The following is an 11,477-nucleotide window of genomic DNA, read 5'->3' as shown; positions in this document are numbered from 1 at the left end:
GGCAATGCTGAGCCAAGTCGGGCCGGATGGTCAAGACCATCTGGTAGCTTACCTGAGTCGGAAACTACTTCCCCGCGAAGTAAGCTATGCGGCCATCGAGAAGGAGTGCCTGGCAGTAGTATGGGCACTCAAGAAGTTACAACCATATTTGTATGGACGACAGTTTTCCCTCCTAAAGGAAAGATAAATCCAGCGAGCCAGGCTTATAATGAATAAAAAATCTTTTTCTTTATTTCAAACGTAGATTAAAAAATCTTAATCCATAGCAGCATAATATAAATTCAGGCCATGCGCTTTAGAGCAGTAATTTTCCCATCTCTGCCTGAATTTATATTATGCTGCTGTGGATTAAGATTTTTTAATCTACGTTTGAAATAAAGAAAAAGATTTTTTATTCATTATAAGCCTGGCTCGCTGGATTTATCTTTCCTTTACAACAATTGCTGGCAAGAGCTCCTGCCATTCATCCGTTGCTGAAAGCCTATACAGAATAGCAGCCTTTCTATTGAATCAATCGGGTAAGCTGGCATTTTTTTCTTCTTTTTTCCCTCCTAACGGACCATAATCCCCTAGTGTGGCTTAATCGGGTCTCTGGAGACAACGCCAGATTACTGCGGTGGAGTTTAACCCTACAACCTCTAGACTTCACCATCCACTACAGACCCAGCAAACAAAATGGTAACGCCGATGGACTAAGTCGACAAAAGGAACTCGTACCAACTCCATAGACTTTGGTCATCCCCAAGCCGATCCGTTAAGGATCAGACTTTGTATGCCGATCGCGTCGCTGAAAAGGGGGAGCCGTGTTACAGAACTCCCCAGCACCCCGAATAGGAGATGCATGTATGATAGGTGCAACGTGAGATGCATACCCCTAATGCAGCAACCGACCGGCTGCGACCCCTGGGCAGAGGTAAACAAGATATCCCACTTCTGACCTCCCCCCACCATTGTAAATCCCATGGTAAATGATCAGGGGTCGCTGGCCACCTGCGGCTATTGTAATGTACTTCTGGCGTCTTAATTGGAGCCTGTTATCTACTGGCCCGCCACATATTGATTGTCCTGTCCTCTGTATGTATATATATTCTGAGAACGGTGAGTAAAATGTTGTCACACTGGAAATACGTGGAGAAGCAGTGATCTTCTATATGTTCCCATGTTACAAAGCCTTTCGAGCCAGTGTCCTTCATCCAGAAGTGAGGAAAAGCAGAGTGGACCTCCTGAAACACGGGGTGGTAATGTAAGAGGTATTACAGCACAGAAGTCCCCGTTACACTGATGTACTATAGGAAACACCCATAATTCAATTGCTCATTGAGACCTCAGGGTTGGCACGTGTCTAACTTGAAAATCCACCTCGCTTCTCTTTGTAAGATCATCCTACCAAAATTACCTCCCCTCTTTGGTGCCAAAATTTTATCAATCCCCATAAATTTAACCACTCTTTTCATTCCCTCTGTTGTACACATTGACATATTTGGCAAGCGGTGTTTCTCTTTGATTTCGAATGTCACCCAAATGTTCCCCCACTCTCCTCCTCAACTCCCTAATGGTGTTCCCAACATAGGTCATCTTACTTTCACAAGTCAATCGGTATATGACCCATTTGGTCTCACAATTTCTAAAGTCCCTGATTTTGAATGTTTCCCCTGTATTCTCATTGTAAAATTCCTTCTCTATTTGCATGAAGTCACGTGTGACACAGCCTCCACATTTAAAGCATTCTTCTGTTTTTTAGGGAGCCACGACTCCTCCTGAGGAGAAAAATGACTATGCATAAGTCGATCTCCTAATGTTTTACACCTCCTTTAGGTAGTTTGTGGTTTATCCCCCACAAATTCCCTAATATCCTCATCCATCCTCAAGATGCTCCAATGTCTCTTCAAGATGTCTTTCATCGATGGCGCTTCATTATCAAATGAGCATATCATTCTCGCATTTTTTCGAATTGATGTTTCCTTTTCTCGTGGTGTCAATAAATTACCCCTAGCTTGTCCTTTGGCGTGATAGTAAGCCTCCCTAAGTACCCGGTCAGGATATCCCTTGAAAGAAATCTAAGCCTGATATAATCAGCTTCAGCTTTAAAGTCTCTCTTGTTAGAGCAGTTGCGTCTCAATCTGAGCTATTGCCCTTTGGGTATGCCTTTTTTCTGGGAGTCTGGGTGATGGCTCTCCCATCTCAGAAGTGAGTTAGTGGATGTCGGCTAACGGTAGATGGTGGTTTCCAATCCATCTCCCCTCCCTGACTTTGTGATCATTACATCCAGAAATGGGAGCTTTTTCTCCCCAATTTCAAAAGTAAATCTCAACCCTGTCTCATTGTTATTGAGGGATGAGGTAAATTCCTCAAAGGTTTCCCTGGAACTTCTTCATAACACAAACACGTAATCTATAAATCTGGCACACATGTCAATTTTTGATCTATATTCATGGTGGGCCTCAGAAAAGACAATGGAAATTCCTTCTATTTCCCCCCCTTTTCTCCCCCTTCTCTCCCCCTTTCCTCCTCCCCTTTTCCTTTTATCTCCTTCTCCATTCAATTTTCTTACCTCCTCTACTTGAACAGTTGGAGTGAACCCATTCTATCTCTTGCCCTCTATAGTTTTATATGCCATATATGAAGAGGGATAAGATTATAATTCTGTTTTACTTCTTGGGAGATGGGTACCTGGGGTAGGTGGGCCCTCCTTTAGTACCCATCACTTCTAGGGGCCACCGTATAAAACAGATTATGTGTCTATTATGACAGATGTTACAAAGAAGATTGGGTATATTAACCATACTTCGTGCTTTAAACATTAAGTATCCCACTATCCATCCTTTGAGAATTGGTTTACAAATGGAGGATACTAAAATGGGTTTTTTAATGAGCTTCTGGATTGTTCTTTTATCTTTGTGCCGAAAACTATGAGTGTGAGAGGGGCATTTATAGAGAAACTGTCACGGTCACGTGTGTCTGGGCGCAGCAAGTACCGAAAGGCGAATCCAAATGACACACGTGACCCTGGAAACACCGCCTCCAGTGGGGTGAATTTAAATAATAACACGTGCAGCTGGATACGCCGCTTCCAACTGGCGAATTTAGACATTACACGTATATACAAGTCTGGAAACCCCGCCTCCAGTAAGGCGAATTTAAACAATAAGGGAAACCAGGGCAATATTAACAATGGTGGGCCCTGTGATAGGGAATAGGGAAGTGGAGACCTCCTGAGCTCCCCTGAGCCAGTGTCCCTGCACTCCTAACGTTTCCTATGCCGGTTCCGCACCGGGCGTGCACAGGAACCTAAAAACCCTAGCTCGCCCTGACATAAACCCTCACTAGGGAATTGGTCGGTGCGGAAACTAATCCCACTACTGCACTAAAACACACATGAGGAAAGATGACAAAACAGGGGAAACACCACTTAGCTTTGCTCTGTTGTGTACGCTCCTAGCAACAGAGCCCACCACCTGCGTGCATCTTCTCCTCCACCCGGATCAATCACCATAACTGGATCCATCACCATAGTGCAGCCTTGGAGCAGAGTCCACCACCAGTTGCAGCTGACCAGTAACAGAGTCCCAAAGATGAGTTCAGCTCCTGCCCAAAAAGTCAAGCATGCTTGAGTCCAGCTCTCAGCAACCAAGTACCGCATGCTGAGTGCAACTCTCTCCATAGTCGTCACTCCACCAAGCCATGCAAGCACTTCCTGCCGACACCATAAACTGTGACTCCACCACGCCATGCCAGCCCTTCTTGCAGACCACCTAGCTGCCACTCGTCCCCTCTGGCTGGGCTGCGCAGGACTCATGTTCAGCTCCTTCATCACCCAGGCTTGCTTCCAAAATTACTAACTCACAATATCACCAACAGTCATCAAACCCACCTGAACTCTTTTAAAGAGCCTCACACCTACTATATAATTAACGTGCACTTTAAACCTAAAACTAAGGTGCGATACCACTCACCACACCGGGGCAACTTAGAATGAACGACACCACGTGTAATAATTCTAATGGCCACCGGGGGCAATCACACCACTTTGGCACAAGCCAAAGGAAAAAAAGTTCACTTTGTGCATTTAAAACTGTCAGATCCACTTCGGATCATGACAGAAACAATGTGTTATCCCCCATGCCTGCATATATACCTGAGAAGAATCGATAGTTGAAGGTATTGTACGTAATTGAAAAGACCGGATAAGATAGTGACTTTGTTCAGGAATAGAAATACACAATATTTCTGAATGTTTTTGAAATGTGGAATCTGGGGCATATATTTTGAGGATAATGTGTAGGTGGAGACTGATATATAGACGCTCCATGCGGTTTAATCGGGCATGGGACCGGAGGTGATGAAACAAATACAGCGTAAGAGATAGCTGCCTCCATTACAGCTCCACTTGTACTGGGAACCGGATGTGACCGAATGAAGATGGCAGCTGAACTTCCACCTGTCATACGATATGCGCTCCAGGTGTCTTTGGGAACAGGATATGACAGAATAAAGATGGCGGCGGAACTTCCGTCCTCCATCCGACATGCAATCCACGTGTATTGTGAACCGGATATGACGCTATGAGTATGGCGGCCAAACTTCTGCCTGTCATGCGTTCCAAGCGGTAAGAAAAGACAGAATAAGCTATAAATTGGGGGATCACCACAGACAAATGATTGACATTAAGAGAAGCAGTTTTTATTAACATGTAAAGACCACAAAACACCTGTAAAAACATTTAAAAAGTCACACATGTGACATAACAACAGCAATCAACGGCTCATAATGGAGCCTACACCCTGTAATTACACTCCACAATGGTGGGTGACCGAATACATACCCATATGAACAGCATACCATCTAATATCTAAATAGATAAAGGTAGATCAGTACAGATTGCTCTCGGTGTAAAAATATGTTACAATGTAAAACCTTTACGAGCTCGCATAATGGAAAAACCTTCTGTATTAGAGATTTTGGAAATTGCATATCAGCAGGTTTGGTTTATAAAACCACATGTACTTGTCCTTTGGATTATATGGGTAAGACCACTAGGGAATTGAAGGTGAGGGTGGGAGAGCACCTGGGGGATATCAGAAGCAAAAGGGATATCCCGGTCGCCAGGCACATGAATGCGGTGCATCAGGGCCGTAAGTGCGACATCACCTTCAATATGATTGAATTGATTAAACCAAGAACAAGGGGAGGAAATTTGGATAATTTGATTTTGAGACGGGAATGCGAGTGGATTTTCAGGTTACAGTCCGTCTCCCCGGATGGGATGAATGAATACTGTGATATGCCTGCTTTATATGAAGAATCTTTCTGATTGGCCAAATGCGTTCTACTAGTTGAGGGGGCTTTTTACACTTCTGGTATATTGGATTATGCTTGTATGGCATAGACTACATTGTTTGGTAAAATTTATTCATCACGTGGTAATGTTTATTACCCTTTTCTTACATATTTTTTTTTCTTATAACTTTCTCTTTTTGCCCCAATATGCTTTGGTTTCAATTATTTGCTCCAGAGCTGTATTGCAATATATAATGTTCTCTATGCAATATATAATATATATTCTATACTGACGTATGGGAGCCGGTGTCTCTCCCGACAGTGAGGTAGTTTTTGTAGGAGGGTCTATGTACAGGACATGCGCTCCAGTTATTAGCGACTTGTGTCCTGTATGTGGCTTCTTCTCATTTTAACGCTGCTGGGCGGGTTTATTATCAATATGAAATCGGAGGCTCCCGTGTCATCTTAATGCGCCTTATCCGGAGTGCAAATTGAGTCCCGGCGAGCGAGCTTCAGCTCCATGGTTACGGTTTACAGCGGATATGACGTCATCTGACCGGAAGGTCCCGCGCCATCTTGGATGCGCTCCACTGTGGAGCGCACGCTAGTTGTTTCCCGCCTGCATTCATATCTATTGGCAACGGAAGCAAGGTCCCGGATTACCAGGTATATGCCGGGTCTATCTGGCGTATAGCTGTATTAATCCATGTGAGTTTGATTATGGATATTTTCATATTGGGGCTGGTTTATCTGTGTCTTCCTATTGATTGGACCTCCGGACAGAGAGGGTGGTGCCTACTGTGGCACTGAGTGATTAAGGCGGTTATTTAAATCCAGCTTTTCCTGACCCCTGGTGCCATTAAGCAGCATCGTGGTATCAGGCATGAAAATTTGACAGTATCAGCTATACCTCCTGATGAACCGCCACGGGGGGGAAACACGTCGGGGTTCTCTACATACATGACAAGTGACTATTTTTTTTTTATTCCGGATTATCTAATTGTATACCCCCTCAAGTGGGACTAATTGTTATTATGCTTTGCAAGCATATTTTGGGTCACAAAGTATCATGATGTGGATTTAATGGATTTTTAATTGGTATATTATTTGTCTGGGATTCTGCACTAGTCCTAGGGCATTTTGATTGTTTTCATTCCTGCACTATCTGGACATTGTTTTCCCCCCTGTCACATTAGGGACTGGCAGGGGAGTGAGGGATATCCCTCGTTGAGTGGGGGCGCCAATATCGTACTTTTAGGGTGCCAACTTCCACGGTCAGGCAGGTATCAGTTAGGCATTATTATAGGGCTGTGCAGCATTCTTGATTACGTTTTTCATTGTGGCATTTGCCAATAAATCACTGGGAAGGTATTTTTTAACATTGATCGAATTAAATTGTTTTTTTTTAAGGGGATTTGCATGTTCACTACTATGTTTTTCTAATTTCCATGATATAGTGTTTTTTTCTTGCTAGAGAAGATAACAAGAGGAACACTCTACCTATACCAAGAATTAGGGTGAAAGTTGTGTCCGGTACCTCTGGGAAAGACGACAACCCGTATGCCTTATCCTGTAAGCTTGTTTGTAAAGCCTGCCATTCATTAAGCAAAAGTTGGATTATTTTTACAAATCTTGTGTCCCCTGTATTGATTGCTGCTGAGGTTCCAGAAGAGGAAAACTTGAAGCCAATGGAGGCCTGGAGGCCCAAAGTAAGTGTGATGGACCCCACACACAGCAGCCCACTGGGACGAGGACAAGTGTTATCTGTAGAGTGCCAGAGCGAGAGGAGCCACAGCTCGTCACGACTACCTTGCATGGACACTTTAGATATTCACACAGTGATTCCCTGTGCAGCATAATTCTATACACGCTGGCAATGACTAAAACACTATATAAACCCTTTTAATTAACCCTTTCTATGGCTGATAATCGGCACAATCTGATTGCTTTTGTGGCGCCCCTGAGGCTCAGTCGCCACAGAGGTACTGCACCTCCTCCTGAGGTGTGGTGCCCCACCATCCAAGTAAGTTGGAGGCTCCTGACCATGCTCCAACATCCGCACCCCACACAACAGAGTAGTTCAGCAAAGCCACATTGCAGCTCCTTGCTTAGAGAGTAGCAGAGCACCTTTGGTGGTTCCCTGCTTGGAACACGAAACGTGCTGGGAGGTGGGTGGAGTTGAGAATACATAAAAGAGCGGGAAGGTTTAGGATTACAGTTCAGTTGGTCAGTCAGACAGTAAGAGAGTCTGAGGGAGGAAGCCACTCGGAGAGGAGTGGGGAAAGGAGATCCCTGGAAGAGGGATGGAGGAAGGAGTTCTGCAGCTGCCTCAGTGATCTGAGCCAGCTGGCACGGGAAAGGAAAGAAGGAGAAAGACATTGAACTGAAGCCTGAGCTTCCATAAGAAAGAAAGACAAGTACGGAACGTAGGAGTAAAAGGGAACACAGAGGATGTAGGATAGAGGAAGAACCCTGCCTAGAAGTTCTAAGCGCAAGGCCGGGGCCCGGTCCCCGAGGTTGGAACAGATAACAGGTAGAAATGATAGGCAATTAGCAAGACAAGCTGTATAAAGAAGTGGTTCTGCAGGGGGTGTCCACAGACCATTTCTCTGTTCTCATCCTTTTTGGCTGTTTGTTTTGGTCACTTTTGCATTTTGTCATTGCTTTCACCCCTAGAGGTACTGTGCAGTAGCATGAGACGGTGTCTACAACTCACAGAAGTTGCTTAAAGTAGTGCAGCTTGTCCAGGATGGCACATCAATGTGAGCTGTGGCAAAAAGGGTAGCTGTGTCTGTCATCAGCACAGTGTGCAGAGCATGGAGGCACAATATATCCTCTTGTTCTGGCAGGGTTCCCCCACGGATCTTTCACTTTTTTTGGCCAGCTTAAATATCAACGATCTCAACATTCGGTTGACATATATACATATATATGTGATTCTGAGAAAGTAGAATTCTTTGACGTGTCAGTGAGGAAAGATACTACTGACATGTTGCAAACGGATATTTTCCGTAAGCCCATGGCTACGAACTCACTCCTCCATGCCTCTTCGTATCATCCTGAGCATGTTATTAAGGCGGTCCCCGTGGGACAGTTTCTCTGCCTCAGGCGAATCTGTTCTTCGGGCTCAGATTTTGAGAAGCAGGCTAATGAACTTAAAAATCAGTTCCTAATTCGCATTTACAGTCAACGCTCCTTAAAAAAGGCATATAATAGGGCTAAATTTAGCTCTTGCTCATCTCTTCTCTACAATAATGCGCAGAGAGTGTGCTCCTCAAATGCCCGTCAGATCAGATTTGTGACAAGTTATAATTCCCAAGCTACTAAGGTGCGTGAGGCACTCCAGAAGTCGTGGTCTATTTTGAAAGTAGACCCAATAATATCTAAAATACTACCTGAGAGACCCGCAATGTCTTTCAGATGTGCTAAGAACTTGAAAGACCACCTTACACATAGTGTCTATGTGGGCGAACCTGGTATGCATGGTCCCCTCACCCCTGCTATCCTGGTATGCATGGTCTCCTCACCCTCCAATCCTGGTATGCATGGCCCCCTCACCCTCCAATCCTGGTATGCATGGCCCCCTCACCCCCAATCCTGGTATGCATGGTACACCTCATCCCTGAATCCTGGCATGCATGGCCCCCTCACCCCCCAATCCTGGTATGCATGGCCCCCTCACCCTCCAATCCTGGTATGCATGGCCCCCTCACCCTCCAATCCTGGTATGCATGGCCCCCTCACCCCCAATCCTGGTATGCATGGTACACCTCATCCCTGAATCCTGGCATGCATGGCCCCCTCACCCCCCAATCCTGGTATGCATGGCCCCCTCACCCCACCAATCCTGGTATGCATGGCCCCTCACCCCCTGTCCTGGTATGCATGGTCCTCTCACCTCCCCTATCGTGGTTTGCATGGTCCCCTCACTCCTATTAAAAGTTAAAAAAAAAAACCCATTTATACTCACCCTTGTTTCCTGTGCTCCAGCGCTGTTGTGCTGGAGGTCGGGGCAAGAGTGCGGCCGGAATCGCGCATGCCCATGGCGCTGTCCGGCGCCATATTGCTGAAGACACACTGCAAGTGTGTCTTCAGTAAAATGGTGCCGGATTGCGCATGCGCAGCGCGATTCCGGCCGTACTCCAGCCCCGGTCTCCGGGCGAAGAGAAGCGCCGCGGCAACGCTCCTCCCAGACAGGTAAGTATGTATGTATGGCGTCGGACATGGCGGTATACAGTGTGTACGGTACCGCCATCTCCGGCGCCATACACATTCCTCACCGCTGGCTGTCTCACTCTGTCTGGAGCCAGACTGGGCAGGCACGTTGCGCTTGCGCAGTCTATAGAGGCTTCAGACAGAGGGACGCTCCCCCGGTTATATTATAGATTTTGTAATTGTCATCTGCTATTCCTTCTTATATTATGTATTTCCCTTTTTTACCTTCTGTTATAGTGGGGGTTATTCCCCAAACAGTATTATTATTAAGACAGTTTACTTATTATTATATATATAGGAAGGTCTCCTTTACATATGTGCTACATTAATTTTGGCCTTAATCTGTCACTATGATGTGCTGTAATTTATTATTTTTCCTTTCCTTTTTTTCTTTGTTTGATACCGTCTGGTATATGATGATATACTGATATATGTACTACAGCATTATATTGGTCTAAACATTTTATTTTGTATTCTTTATGGTTTTGTTAATTATTTGCCAACACTTTATACTGCCCTTTGTTTACAGAGGTTCTGTTGCGCATCCCAATATGTAGGCGTTTAACAATTTTGTCTTTTTAATATCTTATTATGAATGACATGTGTCTATTGTCGCCACTCTGTGTAAATGCACTGCCGTTTTGGGTATGCTTTATATGCCTATATTCTTGTGAAATTTTTGCCCACTTCCAAGATGCTGCGGCTGCCTTCACTTTTATCTGCGCCAGCGCAGTGCTCTGATTGCCTTCTGTGCCGGTGTCTGAGAGCTACGGGCATCAGGTCATGTGGGGCCCCACGTGTTCCGGATGTCACGGCTCTGCTTTCGCTGTGCCTGAATGGTTGTTGTGCGTTGCCTGGGCAGCAGATGATTATTATTATTTATTTATATAGCACCATTAATTCCATGGTGCTGTACATGAGAAGGGGTTACATACAAATTACAGATATCACTTACAGTAAACAAACTAACAATGACAGACTGATACAGAGGGGAGAGAGGACCCTGCCCTTTCGGGCTTACATGCTACAGGATGGTGGGGAAGGAGACAGTAGGTTGGTGGGTTGCAGCAGTTCCGGTGTTGGTTGAGGTGATATCACTGGTAGTGGTGAGAGAGAAGGAGGTAGCGGGGTCATTGCAGGCTGTAGGCTTGTAGAGGTGGGTTTTCAGGTTCCGTCTGAAGGATCCAAATGTGGTTGATAGTCGGACTTGTTGAGGCAAAGAATTCCAGAGAATAGGGGCTATTCGGGAGAAGTCTTGGAGGCGGTTGGGTGAGGAGCGAATAAGTGTGGAGGAGAGAAGGAGGTCTTGGGAGGACCGGAGATTACGTGAGGGAAGGTATCGGGAGATTAGTTCAGAGACATATGGGGGAGACAGGTTATAGATGGCCTTGTAGGTCAGTATTAGTAATTTGAACTGGATACGCTGAGGGAATGGGAGCCATTGAAGAGATCTGCAAAGGGGAGAAGCGGAGGAGTAGCGAGGAGAGAGATGAATTAGTCGGGCGGCAGAGTTAAGGATGGACTGGAGAGGTGCGAGGGTGTTAGCAGGGAGACCACAGAAAAGGATGTTGCAGTAGTCAAGGCGGGAGATGATGAGGGCGTGCACAAGCATTTTAGTAGATTGAGGGTTGAGGAAAGGATGGATTCTGGAAATATTTTTGAGCTGGAGGCGACAGGAGGTAGAAAGAGCTTGGATGTGCAGTTTGAAGGACAGGGCAAAGTCAAAGGTTACTCCGAGGCAGCGGACTTCTGGTACTGGGGAAAGCGTGATGTCATTAATTGTTATAGCTAGGTCGGGTAAGGAAGATCTGTGAGATGGAGGAAAGATGATGAGTTCAGATTTGTCTACATTGAGTTTGAGGAAGCGAGAGGAGAAGAAGGAGAATATGGCTGATAGACACACTGGGATTCTGGACAGCAGAGAGGTGACATCTGGGCCAGAGAGGTTTATCTGAGTGTCATCAGCTACTACATGATGATCATTT

Source organism: Dendrobates tinctorius, unplaced genomic scaffold (genome assembly GCF_039654945.1).
Source record: "Dendrobates tinctorius isolate UK_male_01 unplaced genomic scaffold, ASM3965494v1 ptg000126l, whole genome shotgun sequence".
NCBI classification, from domain to species: Eukaryota; Metazoa; Chordata; class Amphibia; order Anura; family Dendrobatidae; genus Dendrobates; species Dendrobates tinctorius.
This window is presented reverse-complemented; position numbering follows the sequence as displayed.